This window comes from Meriones unguiculatus, chromosome X (genome assembly GCF_030254825.1).
Source record: "Meriones unguiculatus strain TT.TT164.6M chromosome X, Bangor_MerUng_6.1, whole genome shotgun sequence".
Lineage (NCBI taxonomy): Eukaryota > Metazoa > Chordata > Mammalia > Rodentia > Muridae > Meriones > Meriones unguiculatus.
Window position 1 is genome coordinate 142,223,897 of NC_083369.1, and position 14,918 is coordinate 142,238,814.

The following is a 14,918-nucleotide window of genomic DNA, read 5'->3' on the forward strand; positions in this document are numbered from 1 at the left end:
GTCTCTGACATGAACTGATTGTCCTGCTCTTTAATTTCCTCCCCCTGAGGGGGAAGCAGCCTTACCAGGCCACAGAAGAGGACAAAGCAGCCACTCCTGATGAGACCTAATTGACTAGGATCAGAAGGAAGGAAAAAAAAGTCCTCTCCTATCAGTAGACTTGGGGAGGGGCATGCATGCACAGGGTGGAGGAAAGGAGAAACTGGGATGGGAGGAGGGAGGGAACCACAGGGGGAAACAAAGTGAGTAAAGTGTAATTAATAAAGAAAAAAAAAGAATGCTTGGGAATGTTGGTATGAGGATGCTTCAATATGCATGGCTTTGCTGGAAAGTTGAAAATATATATCATGTCAGAAAAAAAAGGGGTACAGAGCTAAACAGATTTGATCAGATTGATTTAGAGGGCTTTGTTTTCTTAATGTTCCACATTTCCTTTCATGAGCCTTGAGCAGAGTGATTTGATGGAAATATCCCATTTAGAGGTGAGTATTTCAGGTCTCTTTCCCTCTGAATATTGTCTGGCTGTGGGTCTCTGTATTTCTTTACATCTGCTGCAGGAGAAACCTTTCTGATGATGGATGAATGAGGCACTGATCAATGAATATAGCAAAATGTCATTAAGAGTCATTTCTATTGTTACATTCTTTAATATGTTTAGAACAGTGTTATTCGGTTCTACCCTAGACCACTGGGGTATCAAATCTCGGATTCTTGGTCATGCAAGCAGTATTGGGTATGTGTTATATCTCATGGACTGGGCCTTAAGTCAAATCAGATATTGGTTGGTTACTTTGAAAAATTTTGTGCCATCATTTCACTAGCAAATATTTCTCACAAGCATTAATCGGTTTTTAAGTTACAAATGTATGAGATGTACTGGGTGAAACTAAACTGTAAACCAATTTTATCTATGCCAATTAAAAGAATGCCATAATAAATTTTGAGGTTATTGTATCCAAGGATTTATTGGCCATGTATTGTTGGAGTTCTAGCTGGAGACATTTTTTATGTCTCAGTCAGTTTCAGAGTTGTTCCGATGTGAAGGGATCAGCCCTTTATGTTACCTATTCTGTTTAGTCTTCTTGATTTCTCTCTTCTTGTGTGTGGCCAAGATCTTCTGGTGGTTTTCCTCTGTCATATGTCATTTTTATTAGTTTTGACGGAACCCATAATTTTTCTTCTTCTGTACACTTTTCCCCAGTGTAACACATTTCCTGTTTTCCATTTTGGAATTAGGACCTTTATATGCTGCTCTAATTCAGCAGTCCTTTCTAAACTCCACTGTGTCTTAGCAAGTATGCTACTTATCTCATTTTAAACATTTTAAAATTGATAAATCATTATGTAATCTATTTTGAGGCAATATTACATTTCCCTTCTGTTTTATGACCATATTTTTAAAATTACTGTTAGATATTTTCATAATTGTTTGACCTATAGGATTAAAAGTTACATCTATAACAGGTTTCATGTCATAATGTCTAAAATACTGTTGAATTCCAATGGATATACATGCTGAAGCACCATTAGCCCCAACTTGCAAGGGCATCTCCAAAACATTCACCATCTCTAACAAATGTGTAACCTTAGGTTCATGCTCTCCAGAATTTAAGGCAAAAGTCCACTGGAATTCTGAATATGAATCTATGGTATGGTGCATGTATTTCAGTTCTACAAACTCTGTAAAATGGAGAACACCAGCCACTGTATGACCTTGTTCTAAGACCACACTAAACAAGATCTGCATTTCTACTTTGGCAGATAGACCTTCATCTAGTAATTGAACCCTAAGGATACACATATAATATCCAGTGTGACCAAGTTGGCCGATAGCTGAAGACTTTCTCTCCAGCAACTCAGTGGGCTGCCATTTTGCAGTATCTTCAAGCCTCTATGGTCTTTTCTCATCTGGAACTACCTCATTTGGTGTTATTGTAAATTTCAGATTGGATTTCTCTGAAAGCTCTCTATTTTGATGCAAAGATTCCCCAAACCTCTGTTCTATGGCCTTTAATTTATCATCTATTTTCTCAGTCTCTTCTTTCTCCAAGGCTGTCTTATCCTGTTCTTTCCAGAAGAAGATACCAAAAACTAAAATCAGTGAAAAATTATTTGTATGCTAAAAGAAACAAACTTAAATGGTATCCAGAAGCACTGTGTCATTTTGTCTTGCTCCATTTTCAACATAGAAAATTATCTTTTTTAATCTCAAAATCTTTTCCTAAGGACTTGACTTTCTTAGACCTAGGTTTCCTTCTAGATCCTACTAGTTCAGATGCTTGAGGCTTCTCAACCTGTCTCTAGCTCTTGCTTCCAGGGAGAGGTATTTTCTTCCCTCCCTTACTGGCTCCTGACCCCTTCCTCACTATGAGAAATTATTGGTTCCCCAAATGTTTGCTCTTCAGGCTGTTAAGAACCCCTTCTAAAAGGGATTTCACTTTCTGCCTTGGCTAACAAAGACTGGCTTTGAGAAGCTTCCTTGTTAAAGAGCAACTTTTTTTTTTTTTTCTCTACCTAAAGAAAGTGTTTCTGCGGGGTTTGTATGTATCAATTTTTGTTTTTCTGAAGCCTGCTGGAGGCCTTGTTGCTCTGCAGGGGGTCTGTCAATCAGGAATCTGTGAGCTCTTAGTTTAGAAATTACCCTTGCTTTGTTTTTAAGGAACAGAACTAAAAAACTGCTCTATAGTTTCACTTTCTTTGTAAATTCTTGCTAGTGAAAGAGTCCGACTAACCTCATAAACTCCATTCTGGGTTTCTAGGCCCCAGGTCGAGATATGTTCGCTCATGACTTTTCCAGAAAGCAGAATAGTTAACATTAACCGGATGTAAGAACTGACTCAGAAATAGTTTCTAGAGAAACCTCAAGATGTGCTAATTGCCTCCCCCTCCTCCTTAGCAATGGCCAAACAGCATGTAACAGGACATTTCAGGTGTTGCTCATGATCAGATATCCTCCAGATGGCCAGGCCAGGACTGACCGATCTTGGGGCCTAAAATAGACCAATCATTTTAAAGGTCAACTTCCCTATATACCTTTTTACCCAATCAGGTAATTCCAAGACATGTAACTCCCTGTCTGCCTGTGCTTTTTCCTTTAAAAACCCAAAGCTTTTGTTCCTCGGGGCCATCTCCCGCTTGGGTGCAGGGCGACCCCAACATGCTTTGGATAAATAAACCTCTTGCTGTTGGCATCAATCAGTCCTCCAAGTTTCCTTTGCATCTCCCCAATAATTGGGTCCTTTGCATCTCCCCAATAATTGGGTCCCGAATTGAGTCCAACACTAGGTTACCATAAATTCTGCCCAACATTAGTACACCATTTGTTGTTGGCTATTAATATTTACTGATTTATATTTAGTTAAGAGCAGTTATTCCTAAACCAACTGTATACTCAAATCACCACACAGAGACTAGGATTTATTTAATTAACCAAGAGCATAATGCAGAGCAATAATTACTACATCCTAAACCTCCAAGCCTTCATAGTTTCCTCCTGTTCAGATTTCCCACATTGTACTTGCTTTTAGTCATCTGGTTCATCTTTCCTGGTGGCTCTCAGTCCTCTCCTGCAGCTCCCACTCTCTCTCTCTCTCTCTCTCTCTCTCTCTCTCTCTCTCTCTCTCCCCCTCTCGCTCTCTGAATCCTCCCACTCACTTCCTTCTCCCACCCTATTCTCTCCATTGCTCAGCATTGTCTGGTTGTTTTATTGATAATACAGAGAACAAATGGTGGCATGCTTACACAAACTTGAGACAGGTGATGTATAGAATAAACATCACAATGCAATGTCTGGATTGAAACCTGATAGTGGGGTAGAGAAATCAGCATTTGAATGAACAAGGGTAAATTGTATACATTCCACAAGAACATTATACCAACACTGGATCTTGAAGGTCGCTCAATTCCCATCTTCCTGAGGAACCACCACACTGATTTTCACAGTGGTTGTACAAGTTTACATTCCTAACAGCAATAGAGGAGGGTTCCCCTCAGTCCACATCCTCTCCAGCATGAGTTGCCACTTATTGATCTTGGCCACTGTGCCTGGTTTAAGTTTAAATCTCAAAATAGTTTGACTTCAGGCATTCTTAATACACGCAAAATTGTTTCTGAACCAAAAACATCTTATGTATGGATCAGCACTGGATAATCTATCTTTGAATTTTAAAAATTAGTGTGCTGTGTGGTTAATAAATGATAACTATACAAGTCTATGTCTTTGAGTCAGTTTTGAGAATGTGAACATTCTCAGAGCATATGAGGAAATAAACAAATTTAAAAGATGGCATTTGAAAGGTGGTGTTCACTCTTTCATTGGATAGTGATAAGAGAACTGATGATTATTAGTTAACATTAACCAGAAATATTAATGTTAACTATTTCAAGCTGATTCAAACAAGTTAGTAGCACATCCCTGTAATAACTCTCTTGATGACTTGCCCTGGAGGTTTTTTTGTTTTGTTTCATTTTCTTTTTAACATGGTACAGAGAGAAGTAAAACTAAGCCTGACCTCAGGACAATATGTTATGTGCTATGATGAAAAGATCATCTTTGAACTGTAGGTTCAGAATCTTGAATTATTGATCCAAGGGAGCTACAACATTAGCTCTATAAATTTGAGTGAGTCTCATAACTTCTCTGAGTCTTAGCCTTTTCTCCTACAAAATATAAGCTGTTGCTAAAATTTTTAAGGCTTTGCCATGCAGTACAATTACATGATCCAGAGAAAGATCTATTTAACAATGCTAACATTCCTCTGCTGGTTCTAACCATACCACAGTTGCTAAAAGCAAATATAGGGGTTTACCAGTGACTTGAATAAAAAGCTGATTATTACTTACCCTCTGCTACTAATTATGTATAATGACATAAACTCTACCATAGAGTCAGTGCATTCTTAGTCAAGTTATTCTCTTAAAGTTAGACAAGAATATGTGGTTATCACAATGCAAATTCTTTATTGTTTTTGAAGTGCTGGGGATTGATCCCAAAGACTAATACATACTAAATAAGCATTCTACCACTGAGGCACACTCTCAGCAAGCAAATTCATTTTAAGTACTAGAAAAAAACAGCTGAAAATGCATGTTTTACTGATAACGGATTTGTGCTATCATGCTTATATGTAGAGAATCCATTTTCCATTCAGCAAATGCATACTGTAAATGATATAATGAAGGCCTTGCTAATGAATGGTGACTGGGTTGTCTTTCATTACCTCAAGAACTGATTTTTAAGCAATCAATGATAGCTTACTTTTCAGATCCCTAGTGTTCTTATTTTAGTTGCAAACTGAAAGAAATTGTAAAGATATTGTAATTGATTTGCTGGCAAGTTTACAGGCTGTACAAGTGATTTATCGAGTTTCCATGGCTTCTCAAGAATTTCAGCAGCCTGAGTTATCCACTTAAGATTTACCAGTACATTAGCTTGGTGGTGTGATAGGCTATGTTCATATGGAGGTTGTGTGTCTTCCATCTACTTCTCTCTGTCATTAATAAGTTAGATGTTTTTAGACTGTAATTACTGCCACTTGGGTTCTTAGAATACACACATTCATTCACTCAACAGGGTGGTGGAACTCTAATGCCAGGAGCCAAATACTTGAACACCTGAGAAAAAGCAGTCATTATGGAAAAAATAAGATTCCCCACATTATTCTAGAAATAAGGGAAATACTGTCAGAGTACCTTGCAAATTGCAAATTTGCTACCAGAAGCATGTCATAATTATCTTTTTACATTTCATCTCTTTGTAGTTCAGAATGATAAGGATACAAAAACAAAAAGCAAAATCAGACCTACATTTCTTCACAAATAAATATTGATTACTTAGTACTCTCCACTAGTCTTGACATCCTGAAATTCCACATCGAAAGCTACTTGGTTCATATCACCTTGCTCTTTCTACATTTTTTTGTATATTTTCATCTCTATAAATAAATTAAGTTTTCTTGAGGCAAAATTGTCACTGTTCTTGATTTTAAGTAATAAGTTAAATTTAATTAATAAAATCTCTATTTAAATTTATTGAATTTTAACTATTTTTATGAATTTTAAATGAACAAGAAATAGTTTTGTGAAAATACTCATTGAATTTAGTCCCATGAGATGAGTCTAATGTTATCATGACCCTATTACCTTAACATCAGATCTTGAAAATTATTTAATGCTCTGTTTGTTTTTTCTTTTTACAATTTAATTATTTACTTTACATCCTGGTTGTAGCCCCCTCCCTCCCTCCTCTCCAAGACCCATGTTCCCTCTCTCCCTCATCTTCCTCTCCTCTTTCCTATTCCTCAGAAGAGAAGAGCTCCCTTTCCCATCCACTACATATCATCAATTTGCATCAGGACTGAGCATTGTCCTCTTCCCCTGTGGCCTGGTAATGCAGTTCCACCAGGGGAAATTGATCAAAAAGCTATCAAGTGAGTCCCTGTTCAATACAGTCTCTACTTCCCGAATTATTAGAGGATCCCCTTGAAGCCTAAGGCTGCCCATCTTCGACATCTTTATAGGGGGCCTAGGTCCAGTTTATGCATGACTCTTGGTTAATGCTTCAGTCTCAGCAAGCTCCTCTGGGCCAGGGTTAATGGGATCTGTTGGTCTTCTTCTGGAGTTCTTGTCACCTCCAGGTCCTTTTCTCTTTCCTTTCACTTTTCCATAAGACTCCCTACTCATTGCCTAATGTTTGGTTGTGTGTCTCTGCATGTTTTTTGGTGTGCTGCTGGATAGAGTCTCTCCGAGGATGACTCTGGCAGGCTCCTGTCTGCAAGCTTAGCAGAAAATCATTCATAGTGTCAGGAGTTGACACTCTCCCATAGGGTGGGTCTTTGCTTGGGGCAGGCATTGGTTGTCCTCAGTCTCTGCTCTATCTGCTCTGTCTTTATCCCTGCACATCTTGTAGGCAGGGTAAATTTGGGGTTGAAGTTTTTGTGGGTAAGTTGGTGTTCCCCTCCCTCTATTTGGAGACTGGTCTAGTTAGAGGGTGTCCTCTTCAGTCTCTGTGGCCTGTGCTACTAGGAGTCTGTAATAACTTTACCTCAAGACCCAGCTGTACCACTCCTGAGCATATATACAAAAGATGCTCCACCATACAACAAGGACACTTACCCAACTATGTACATAAATAACAGCTTTATTCACAATAGGCAGAATCTAGAAACAACCTAGACATCCCTCAACCAAAACATTGATAAGGAAACTGTGGCACATTTACACAATGCAATACTTCTCAGCTATTAAAAACAAATAGATTATGAAAATTTCAGGTAAATGGATGGAACTAGAAAAGATCATCCTGAGTGAGGTAACCCAGATCCAGAAAGACATACACATACACATACATACACATGGTATATACTTACTTATATGGGGATTTTAACCATATAATACAGAGTACATATACTACAAGGCAGAAACCCAAAAAAGATAAAAACAAGGAGTCCAAAGGAGGATGTGTAAATCTCACATTTGGAAGAGGAAACAGAATAGAGAGAGATAGTGGCTGAAGACAGGAAACAAGTTAGGAGAGGGGTCACAGAAATTTAAGAGTATGGAGATCAGACCTAGGGAGAGAGAGATGGGAAGAGGACAGAAGGCCTATAGAGAAAAAAGAGAAACTGAGTGTATGGTGTCTCTGTGACAAGCTGTAGACTTAAATCAAGGTAGGCTCCTGGGAGGATATGAGGGGGATTCAAGTAGAGACTCCTTTTTTTTTTTTTCATTTTCTGTTTATAAAACTCTGCTCTGTAACCATTTTTGGTTTTTGATGCTTCCCTAACATTTTTAAGGAAACGTATGTGAGAAACATGAGATAGGTACCCAATTGTTTTCAGTTATCCTGTCATGCAAATCTATGTTAAAGAAAATCTACATCTGCATCTGATACTCTCAGTGGTTCTATTGCAACAGGAACAAAATTAACATTCTAATTTATGCACATCTGACCCCTGATCTGAGTTTAAATTTTAGTCTAGAAAGCACTTTGCTGTAGGGGACTTTCCTGAGCACTGTAGGACTTCACTGAGCAGTTTAATCATCTCTAACTACAAACAATAAGAAATGGTCTCAAATGTTCCTGGAGGGCAACATTGACCCTGACTGATAAAAACTGACTTACTGATATCACTGAGACAGGTGTGTGTGTGTGTGTGTGTGTGTGTGTGTGTGTGTGTGTGTTTGTGTGTGTGAAAGCTCTTCTTATATTAGCCCAAAGTGTGTGGTCATTCTCTGTTACTAAGAAACCAAGATCTGTGGTATGCCTGCAGTGAACTGTTCTCCTGCAGTAGAGACCACCAACATCCACAGGATTAACGTGTACTATTTATACCACTAATGGCTACATATTTATGAGCACATTTAAATCTTTGTTTCATGAGGAAACCCAGGTAGCAAATTGAATTTCCCAAGAACTTTTAATCCAAATTTTGGATAAAGCAAATGTTCTCGACTTCTTAAATGACTAAAATGGAGTTATATTCTATGCTATGCTCACTCTGTGGTTTTGAGCATCACATTAAATTTCCATGTGTGTTGTGGGCTATTAATATTTACTACTTATCTTTTAGTTAACCAGCGGTTAGTCTTAAACAAGCTGTATATCCAAATCACCACATGGAGTCTAGGATTTATTTAATTAACCTAGAGCACAATGTTAGGCAATAGTTATTCCATCCTAAACCTCCAAGCCCACATAATTTCAGATTTCACCCATTATACTTGGTTTGAGTCATATTTTAGTTCCTGTCCATCTCTCCAAGTGGTTCCAAGACCTCTCCTGCAGATTCTCCCCTCTTACCTTATGGTTCCAAGTTCTCTCCTCTGGATTCTCTGCTCCCACACTTCTGCTCTCTCTCCCTCCCAGACCAGGATGTCCCACACTATCCTCTCCATTGCTCAGCATTGGGGCTGGTTATTTAATTAACAATATAGAGAACAAATGGTGGTATGTTTACACAAACTTAAGACAGGTGATGCTTAGAATAAGCATCACAAGCAATGTCCAGATTGAAACCAGATACTGGGGTAGAGAAATCAGCATTTGAATGAACAAGGGTACATTGTATACATTTCACAATAATATTATACCAACACATGTGCCTAAATTTTTTCAATAGTTTTGATTACTACCTTTATTGGGTAGAGTTTGAGTAGAACATTTTTTTTTTTAGAACTCCTCTTTAAATGTTCTTCAAAAGAAACTTTGGTTTGCATTTCCTGGATGACTTAGTATGGTGAGCATTTCTTTTAAGTGTTTTTCTGCCATTTGATATTCCTCTATTGAGAGTTCTCTGTTTAGCTCTGTACCCATTTTTTTTAATTGGGTTGCTTGGTTTGTTGGTGTTTAACTTCTTCAGTTCTTTATATATTCTGGATATTAGCCCTCTGGTCGGATGTAGGGTTGGTGAAGACATTCTTCTAGTCTATAGGCTGTCCTTTTGTTCTGATGACAGTATCCTTTGCTTTAGAGAAGCGTTTCAGTTTCAGAAAGTCCCACTTATGAATTGTTGATCTTAGAGCCTGTACTATTGTAGTTCTGTTCAGGAAATTGTTTCCTGTGCCAATGTGATCAGAGATCCTACCTCATACCCATCAGAATGCCTAAGATCAAAAACTCAAGGGATGACTCATGCTGGAGAGGTTGTGGAGAAAAGGGAAACTTCCTCCATTGCTGTTGGGAATGTAACCTTGTATGACCACTTTGGAAGTCAATCTGGTGCTTTCTCAGAAAATTAGGAATAGAGCTACATCAGCATCCAGCTATACCACTATAAGGACATTTGCTCAACTATGTTCATTGCAGTTTTATCTGTAAGACAGAATCTGCAAGCAACCTAGATATCCCTCAACTGAAAAATGGATACAGAAGGGGGGATCCAAGATGGCGGCAATCAGTGCGCACCATTTCTGAGAGGCAGAGGATTTGAAACTCTGAAATTGGTGAGTAGAGGGGCAACTGAAGCCAAAAAATCGATGTTGTGGCTTCCTGAAAGAGAGGGGACACCACAGGAGCAGAGAACATTTAGATTCAGGTCAGCTGCGAACTTCTCTGGGAACTGAAAGAGGCACTTCTCTTTTTTCAGGCTTTCCTCCTCCTTGGGGGAGCCTATCCACAGCACTAGTGACGCTGAGCACATATCTCACTGCCTGGGGACTGAGACAGCAGAGACCGGGTTCCTAGCTCCTCAGCCACAGCAGCCAACTGTACCTGCCTGCCGAGTCCCAGATCTGCGGTACAATCCTTCCTGGTTCCCACATCTGTGAGCAGCTGCAGGGCCTCTCAGCCAGTGACTGTAAAGGCCTCCCAATACCTCAGTGGTGGACAGGAGGATGTACAGCCACCAAAGTCCAGCAGACCTGCAAAACCACTGGTACACCAGGTGCCGGACCACCTAGGTCTGTGGACCACTGTTCTGGCTCCCCAGGACTTCTCAGCAGGCACCTGGACACTCCAGTTCTGCAGCTGCAGCTGGATTCCTGAGTTCAGCAGCTGTAGCACCACTGAGCTGACTGAGCTCATCCTGCCACATTTGACTGAGCTGGTCCAAACCGGCTGATAGAGAAAAGGAGGAACCCCTTTGCTTTACAATTTGACCTGTTAGAGAGTGAGTGCACCCTCAAGTGCCTACAGAGCCCCAGATCCAGGGTGCTTCTAAGCTGACAGCCAGACATCAGATCCCTCCCAGTCACACACCCACTGTAGGAAACAGAGGGTTTCTTGAGACATTGAAGCCCCTGCTCAGCAGATCTACCAGTGGAGTTTAGGGAAATAACTCCTTGAGCTCAGTTAGAAATGAGTACCAGTAGCCTGTAGGCCACTGACATACTCGGGAATTTGTACCTGCAATCATCACCAGCGCTTGCAATACCTTTAGTGCCTTCGACCCCTTCGGTGCCTACAAGGCACCCCTCCCTCACACTGAAGGTCTCTGCATTCTCTAGTACCCTGTCCCTCAGGGCACACTTCCATGCACGTGAACGCACACACTCTTGCCCACATTTGTCCTTCTGTGCAATCAGACTTTCCTTCCACAGGTACAACTGAAACACCAATGCACATTCTCAAACCACTGGACCTCACTCATCTTCCTGAAGAATTCTCCAGACACCAGAGAATGACGGTACCAGTCTGAACTGCAGAACCCAAGAACAAACAGTGAAGGTTACAGATAAGCAAATGGCCAGAGGTTGGTGAAAGAACACATCCAACAAAATTCAGGAAACCATGGATTCACTAACAACCCCCAAAGTCAATGGATACTTCAATTCATTGGAAACACAGGAAAATGACTTTAAAGATATGCTTATCCAGTTATTAGAGACACATAAAGAGGAAACAAACAAATCCCTCAAAGAAATTGCCACATAGATGGAAGCAAATAAAAAGGAAATGAACAAAGCTCTCAAAGAAACACAGGCAAATATAGCCAAACAAATATAGACACAAGTAGAGGCACAATTAGTGGCATATAGACAAGAAATGAACAAAAAAATAGAGGCCATCATACAGAGACAGCAAGCTATATTTAAACAGATGAAGGGAATGGTTCAAGGCATAAAAAAATAGAATTAGAATCAATAAAGAAAACACAAACAGAGAAAACCCTGGATCTGGAGAACTTAGATAAAAGATCAGGAACCACAAAAATAAGAATCACCAACAGAATACAAGAGATGGAAGAGAGAATCTCTGGTGCTGAAGGTACACTTTCAGAAATTGATACTTCTCTCAAAGAAAAAGTAAAATTGGAAAAGTCCCAAACACAAAACTTCCAAGAAATCAAAGACACCATGAAAAGGCAAAATCTAAGAATAATAGGAATTGATGAAAAAGAAGATTCCAGGCTCCAAGGCCCAGAAAATATCTTCAAGAAAATCATAGAACAAAATTTTCCCAACTTAAAGAAGTGATGTCCATAAATATACAAGAGGCCTACACAACACCAAATAGATTAAACCAGAAAAGAAACTCCTCACTGCGCATCATATTCAAAACACTAAATCTACAGAACAAAGGAAAGATATTATAAGCAGCAAGGGAAAAAGGCCAAGTAACATATAAAGGTAGACTCATCAGAATCACATCTGACTTCTCATCAGAAACTATGATAGCCAGAAGGACCTGGGCAGATGTCATGCAGATTTTAAGGGACCACAGATGCCAACCCAGACTACTATACCCAGCAAAGCTTTCAATCAACATAGATGGAGAAAACAAAATATTCCATGACAAACCTAAATTTAAGCAATTTCTACACATCAACCCAGCCCTACAAAAGATACTAGAAGGAAAACTCCAATCCAACGAAAACAACTATACCCAAGAAATCATAGTATACAGATAATTTCCCTACTAAAATTAAAAGAAAACAAGCAATGAATCACAGTAAGACCACCAACTCCACAATAAAAGGAAATAACGTTCATTGGTCATTATTATATATCAACATCAATGGACTCAACTGTCCAATAAAAAGACACAGAGTAATAGAATGGGTGGAGAAACATGATCCAACACTCTGCTGTATCCAAGAAACACACCTTTGCAACAAAGATAAACACTACCTCAGAGTAAAGGCATGGAAAAAGATTTTTGAAGCAAGTAGACCCAGAAAACTAGCTGGGGTAGCTATCCTAATATCTAACAAAATAGACTTTCAACCAAAATTAATCAAAAAAAAAAATAAGGAGGGATACTACATTCTCATCAAAGGAAAAATCCACCAAGAGTACATCACAATTCTGAATATCTATACCCCAAATTCAAGAGCGCCTACATTCATAAATGAAACATTATTAAAGCTTAAATCACACATCAATCCCAATACCTTAATAGTGGGAGACTTCAACACCCCACTCTGACCAAGGGACATCATCTAGACAGAAGCCAAATAGGGAAATAAAGGCACTTACAGAGGCCATAATTCAAATGAACCTAATCGATGACTACACAACTTTTCACCCAAACTCAAAAGAGTATACCTTCTTTTCAGCACCTCATGGAACCTTCTCCAAAATAGATCATATAGTTGGTCACAAAGCAAGCCTCAACAGATGCAAGAAGATTGAAATAATCCCTTGTATTCTATCTGCCCACCATGGACTAAAGCTGGACCTCAACAACCATGGAAATAGCAAAAAGCCTACAAGCACATGGAAACTGAACAACTTGCTACTCAATGACAGCTTGGTTAAAGAAGAAATAAAGAAAGAAGTAAAAGACTTCCTAGAATTCAATGAAAATGAAGGTACAACATACCCTAATTTATGGGACACAACGAAAGCAGTGCTCAGAGGAAAATTCAAAGCACTAAGTGCCTTCAAGAAGAAACTTGTAATATATCACACAAGCAATTTAATGACCCAACTGAAAGCCTTAGGAAAAAAAAGTAGCAGATACACCCAAAAGGAGCAGATGGCTGGAAATAATCAAACTAAGGGCTGAAATCAATTAATTAGAAACAAATAAACAATTCAAAGAATCAATGAAACCAAGAGCTGGCTCTTTGAGAAAATCAACAAAATAGACAAACCCTTAACCAAACTAACTAAAAGGAGGAGAAAAAACTATCCAAATCAGCAAAATCAGAAATGAAAAGGGAGACATAACTATAGAAACTGAGAAAATACAAAAAATCATTAGTTTATGCTACAAAAGTCCATATGCCACAAAATTTGAAAATCTAAAAGAAATGAACAATTTTCTTGATAGGTTCCATCTAAGAAATTAAGTCAAGATCAAGTAGAAAGATTGAATAGCCCTATATCCCCCAAGGAAATTGAAGCAGTCATCAACAGACTTCCTTCCAAAAAAAGCCCTGAGCCAGCTGGTTTCAGTGCAGAATTTTAGCAGACCTTCAAAGTAGTGCTAACCCCAATTCTCTTCAAACTATTCCACAAAATAGAAACAGAAGGAACATTAACAAACTCATTCTATGAAGCCACAGTCACCTTGGTACCTAAACCTCACAAAGACCCAACAAAAAAAGAGAACTTCAGACCTATCTTTCTTATGAACATTGATGCAAAAATACTCAATAAAATACTCGCAAACCAAATCCAAGAACACATCAAAGATATCATCCACCATGACCAAGTAGGCTTCATCCCAGGCATGCAAGGGTGGTTCAACATACGGAAATCCATCAATGTAATCCACCACATAAACAAACTGAAGGAGAAAAACCACATGATCATCTCCTTAGATGTCGAAAAAGCATTTGACAAAGTCCAACACCCATTCATGTTTAAAGTCTTGGAGAGATCAGGGATACAAGGCACATATCTAAACATAGTAAAGGCGATATACAGCAAGCCTATAGCTAACATCAAACTCAATGGAGAGAAACTTAAATCAATCCCACTGAAATCAGGGACAAGACAAGGCTGTCCATTGTCCCCATATCTCTTCAACATAGTACTTGAAGTCCTAGCCAGAGCAATAAGACAACTAAAGGATATCAGGGGGATACAAATCAGAAAGGAAGAGGTCAAAGTTTCACTATTCACAGATGATATGATAGTATACATGAGTGACCCCAAAAATTCAACCAGAAAACTCTTTCAGCTGATAAACACCTTCACCAAAGTGGCTGGATACAAATTAAAGCCAAAAACTTCAGAAGCCCTCTTGTAAACAAAAGAAAAAAGGGCCTAGAAAGAAATCAGGGAAACAACACCCTTCACAATGGCCACTAACAGCATAAAGTACCTTGGGGTGACTCTAACCAAGCAGATGAAAGATCTGATTGAGAACAACATCAAGTCTCTGAGGAAAGAAATTGAAGAAGATATCAGAAGATGGAAAGACCTCCCGTGCTCATGGATCAGTAAGGTTAACACAGTGAAAATGGCCATCTTGCCAAAAGCAATCTACAGATTCAATGCAATTCCCATCAAAATAGAAACACAATTCT